This window comes from Vigna radiata, chromosome 2 (assembly GCF_000741045.1).
Source record: "Vigna radiata var. radiata cultivar VC1973A chromosome 2, Vradiata_ver6, whole genome shotgun sequence".
Taxonomy (NCBI): domain Eukaryota; kingdom Viridiplantae; phylum Streptophyta; class Magnoliopsida; order Fabales; family Fabaceae; genus Vigna; species Vigna radiata.
In genome coordinates this window covers 9,057,705-9,064,000 of record NC_028352.1, presented here as the reverse complement: position 1 = coordinate 9,064,000, position 6,296 = coordinate 9,057,705, and positions in this window count along the sequence as shown.

The following is a 6,296-nucleotide window of genomic DNA, read 5'->3' as shown; positions in this document are numbered from 1 at the left end:
CACATGGACGAATCGAACATACACCGGAATGAGAGGGATATGGAGATTGTATAGGTATGGGATTATACAGTGGAAGGATAACTTAAAAGAATTGATTTGACTACTCATATCAACAAATGCATTTGCTTTTCGGTAGCCTAACCCATAAGAACTCCATAGTTAAGCGTGCTTAATCTGGAGTAGGAAGTTTTTCCGGAAAGTGTGTGAGTGAGGACAAAGCATACAATATAAATGCTTACACAAAAATGATTGACTGAAAAAAGATTCGAGACCAAGAAGAATTGATATCATTAGAAACAGAAACGGACGTTAAATGCAATTGCTATCTCACTGATCAGTTTGTTTGAATTTTTTTCTTTTTCCATATGTTTTCATTTTCATCTTAAAAAAAGATTAAAAGATTAGATAAAGTAATATAAAAAAAAAATCAAATCAAATCAAAATAATAAAATAAACTAAAATAAAAATGAAATATAATTAAGTTAACACGTCTAACTCAATCAAAAGAATTTTAAGATGAAACCAATTGTACATATAATAAGACGAAAAGTGAAATCGATTTTAATTCAACACAAAAAAACAAGAGATTCCAAAAATTTGAAATCAATTCCATAAGACATTGTATTATACTATTTATTTATCTTTTAATTTTTGTATTTCAAATATTTTTTTTAAAACATATTTAACTCATCAATGTTATTTTATATTGTTTATAATATTAAAAATAATTTGATAATATTAATTTTCAATTAATTAAACCTCTCATTGTATGTATGAGAAAATATAATATAAATGGTGCACACATGGTGGCAGGGCATTGGGCAGAGCTTTAAAATAGAATTTTATTAAAACACTTTCTTCCAAGTTCAGCTCTTGCGTCTACCACCATACATTTCCGAACAAAACACAACTCTCCTTCTTCTTTTCTTTTTCTTCATATGCCCTACCTTTCCATCCTCAATAACTGAAAATCTATCCATCTTTTTTTGAAATAGGAAGCTCCTAAGCATTCTGGAGACTGAGAGCTTTGATTCCATCCGATTAAATCCCCTTTTCTTCAATTGGTTTCACTTAGGGTTTTAATCATGCAACAAAATCTGCGTACATGTGACCCATTTCTCGTTTTTTAAATTTTTTAGTTTCTCTTAGGTTCTAAAAATTGGTATTCTATCATCAAATTGATGATCTATAGGTACCGTAAGAGATTTCATAGGACACGGAACATCTCTAGTCTTCTTGAGCTTGATTGTCTACAATAGAGATAAAGAGAGCTAATTGTTTTTGGGTTCAATCTATTTTAATATATGTATGGCCCTTTAAATCGTGGTACCTTGCCAGAGGTAGAGAAGGAGTTTCCTGAAATTCCATGTCTTTGGCCACACCTTTGGTCTCACAAGAGAATAACACCATGATGCTTCTCTTCAACTGCATCAATGGAATCAAAACGCATTTGTAGAACACAATGGTCACTACCCACAAACGAGATTGACAAAGCATAAAACAATTCATCTTGTGATTAATCCAATACCCCAAATGAAGCCCTCTCTCTAGTGATTCTGGTGTGTAGATATCTGTTGTTATCAGTGACAATGATGCTTAACAGAAAGTGTGTGTATATATATAACATAGACTTGTAAGAAAAGGGGTATGACTTATATATGTTGACACTGACCTCTTCATAAAATAATACAAATCCTAAACCTAGATTCTTGTTTTATAAGAATAACTTCTTCCTATTAGTTATGACTTTGGAGGCTGCCCTTTTTTATTACATTGGTCAGCTACAACTCTGTTCATGTTTTTGTGCATCATAGGTTTTGAGCTGCTTATTTTAGAGCATAAAATAAAGTCGTCCCATGTTTAAATATATATACATATAAGGATGAAAATATTCTTTGACTTTATTATAATTTTTGGCTTAAAATTCATAGAAAAAATAATAACAGATTTTTGAATGAAACATTATAGACTTATGTCAAATTCTTATATAGTTTTGTAGTTCAACTTCAAAAGAAAAAAAATACTATGATATATAAATTCATACAAACATCATCTTATAATAAATTTTAGATTTATTTTTAATACACAAATGTATAAAAAAATTCATTTAATTAGAAATAATATATGTAAATAAGTTGTCTTAAATACTAGTTTTATAATATTTAACAATAGTTTAGTAAGATTTAACATACTAGTTTTATAAGATTTAACAAACCGAGTTTCTTATAAGATTTAACAAACGAGTTCCTTAAAATTTAAGGTGAGAGAAGTATATTGATTTAGTATTCTCAAATAAATTCTTATAATGCTAAAACAATATTTAATTTGAAATAAACAATGACATTGAAATGACGTTAATTTAAAATCAATGTACTGAGAAGGACGTCTGGCCATCCCTTGACGGTTAAAGAGAAGGACGTCCGGCCATCCCTTGACGATACTGAAAAGGACGTCCGGTCACCTTTATTGACGTTTCCTAAGAAGGACGTCCGGCTACCCTATTGACGTTTCCTGAGAAGGACGTCCTGCTACTCCTGTTGACAGGTCTTGATAAAGGACGCCTGATCACATCAGAAAATGGCTGGGTCGGTATTGGATCGTGATTAGTGAACTAAATAGGATTAGAGACATCTGGGCCGGTATTGGGCCGTGATTAAAGAAAACTAATTATCGGCCCATCACAAAAACTATAAATAGAGGTCAAAGGTAACAGTAGGTAGGAACATTTAATATGCATTTATGCTGATTCAGTTCTTTCTCTTTCTATCTCTACTATGGAATTGGAAACTGACTTCAGCGTCGGAGCCCTTTTAACAGGTTACCGACCGGTTGGAACCAGAAGGAACGGGAGAGTGCACGAAGACCGGACGACAAGATCAGGTTTGCATTATCCATCCGGAACAATCAACAATGACATTGAAATGGCGGTTGAATGCAGAATAATAATATTGATAGATATGATCTTCATTAACATGTGGTTTATCATATTTAAGGATTTGATAGATTGATTAAGGTTTATAAGTATAAACAGCGAAGTGGTGCAGTAGTTTTGGTTCAGTTTGGTTTATAAAAAAGGAAAATGATACTTGAACAACAACTTTTGACAATATTTAGATACGAAACACGTGTCTAAATGTGAATGGTCCACATAAAAAACAATTTTAAAAATGAAAATGACGTGGAAAGAGAATTGGACAGGATTTCTAATGCTTTGTTTCTCTGTAGGGAGGGATTTGAGGGAGATAATTTGGAAGAGATGATTTGAATGGATTTGAGTGGATTTAAGGGTAATTTTTTTGGTTTTTTTTAGTGAATTTGCGAGTAATTGAGGGTGGATTTAAAAGTAAAGTTTGTGAAAATTAGTGTAGGATTTGATTGATGTGACAGATTTAAAAAATTTGTTTAATTGATAGAAATTGAAGATTACCAAAATATCCTTAGGGGTTAAAGTAATATAAAATGATAATTGTTAATGTTATACTTAATTGTAAAAATGTTTATAAAGAATAAAAAATTAAAACTTTGAAAAAAAAAAACTAAATTGTATTTTTTTCTGAAAAAAAAAACAGTTTAAACCTTGAAAAACCTATACAACATGATAATTTATTAAATTTTAATGGATTGAATTTATTTTTAAAATTAAACATCTTAAAAAATATTATATGATTGAAAAATAATAAACAATTAACATTCTTAATTATATAACATATATATTTTTGTTCCGATAAATATATATATATATATATATATATATATATATATATTATAATTCTTTGTTTATTAAATCAATTTCAACTACACAAATTATAATAATATCTAAATTATAGTTAATACAATATTTGATTATATGATATTTACTAATAGAATATTTAACCTACTCACTTAAGTTGGTGTATGGATATCATGTTCCCAACTTGAATACATATTCATTAAACAATATGCTAGACACTTCTTTAGTGAGAATATTAACCGACTATAATTCTGATCTTACAAAAGAAAAGGAAATTAGTCGTGTTTCAAGCTTCTCTTTGATGAAATGTCTATCAATCTCCACATGCTTTGTTCTATCATGTTGCACATGATTGTGAGTAATTGCTTTAGCTGACGTATCGTCACATTACAAACTCATAGCTTCATTTGGTTTAAACCTCAAATCCAACAACACATTTTTAATCCACAAAAGTTCACATACACTTAGTGTCATGCCTCTGAATTTTGCGTCAGCACTAGATCTTGCTACTCCATGCGGTTTTTTACTCCTCCAAGTTACAAGATTCTTTCCTACAAAAGTAAAGTATCAAGAGGTAGATATTCTATCATTTTTGAAACCTGCTCAATCTGATCAGTGTAACCTTCTACCTTTAACTTTCTATAGAACAAAATTCCTTTTCCAGGAGTTGACTTCAAATATTTCAAAATCCTCTCAACAACATCCATATGAAGCTTTTGTGGTCATGCATAAATTGACAAACAACATTCACTACATAGGTAATATTTGGACGTGTATGGAACAAATAAATTAATTTTCCTACCACCATTTGGTATCTCCTCTGTCTATGCTTGCTGAATTTGAGCAGTAAAAAATTTATGATTTTGTTCAATTGGTGTATCAACTGGTTTACTCCTAAACAACCCAATTTTCGATAGTAAGTCAATAATATTTTTTTTTTTTGCATAGGAAAATACCATGTCTTGATCTAGCTACTTCAATACCAAAAAAATATGAGGTTTTTCAAGTTGTTTCATCTCAAATTCAGATGCAAGGTATTGTTGTAAACTAGAAATCTCATNTTGGTNATTTCNTGTAACAATCATGTCATCTACATATATAATCAAAGTTGTAATTTTTCCTTTTCCTCTCTTCAAAAATAATGTGTGATAAGAGTTACTTGCTCTATAGCCAAAAGCCTTCATAAACTTTGGAAACCTTCCAAACCATGCTTTTAGGGATTGTTTTAATCCATACAAAGCATTCTTTAATTTGAAAACCTTCATTCCAATTGAATCTATCAAGCCCGATGGAGAATCTGTATAAATTTCTTCTGAAATTTCTTTAGGTAGGAAAGCCTTTTTCACATCAAATTGTAGAAGAGACCAATATTGGTTTGCTGCTAGCGACATAAGTATTCTCACGATGTTAAGCTTGACTATTGATGCGAACATTTCTTGGTAATCTACACCATAAGATTAAGTGTAACCTTTAACCACAAGTCGTGTTTTATACCTCTCAATAGTTCCATCATTTTTATGCTTGATTGTAAATACCCATTTGCAGCCCACAATTTTCTTCCCTCTTGGAAAGGACACAAGATCCCAAGTGTTTTTTTTTTTTCTAAAGATGTCATCTCATCAATCATTATTGTGGCCCATCTAGGATCAGCCAAAGCTTCCTGTATATTACTAGGAATAGAAATTGAAGATAATTGAGATACAAATGATGAATATGACTAGGATAACCCATGAGATGACACATATTTACTAATGAAATATTGAACTTTGGCTTGAAAGTCTGGTTCATATTTAGTTGGAGGTTGACCACGGTTAGAACGGGATGGAAAATTATATTGAACAATAGTAGACTCAGTGTTTGGTGTGTTGGTGGTCTCACACAGACAATAGTCAATTTCATTATCGGTTTCATCTAAATTAGTATTATCAAGGGTAGGACCAAGGAAACAATTTCATGATTAGTTTCATCTACATTGGTATTATCAGAGATAGGATCATAATATACCTATGAAGAGTCAAGTCGTACTTGAGGAGAAGATTGAGCAATCAGAAGACATATTGCCTGCTTGAAGTGTAGAATCAACATAAAAAATTCATGCTCATTAAATGGTACGTCCATAAAGATATAAAATTCTTTTGATGGTGGATGGTAAACACGATAACTTTTTTGACTTGATCCATACCCAACAAAAACATATGTTAAGAAGTAGATTTTAAGCTTAACTCATTCCCACAGAACCAGCTTATAAGGTGAGGTTTTACACTCACTTATATATTATAAATTTTTCTTATCTCTAGTCGATGTGAGATTTCCAACACATCTCCTCATACCGCGGTATATACATCTTGAACGTATAACTAGACATTAATGGATAGTACGATAGCGACCCGATAGCAGATAGAATAATATGTCTGACAAACAACAAACATCGTTAGGATACACTTTTAACTAGAGTCTAATAACATAAAAATATTTAAAGAATAATTATAATATTATTTCAGAAAGTAAGATAATATATATATATATATATATATATATATATATATATATATATATATATATATAT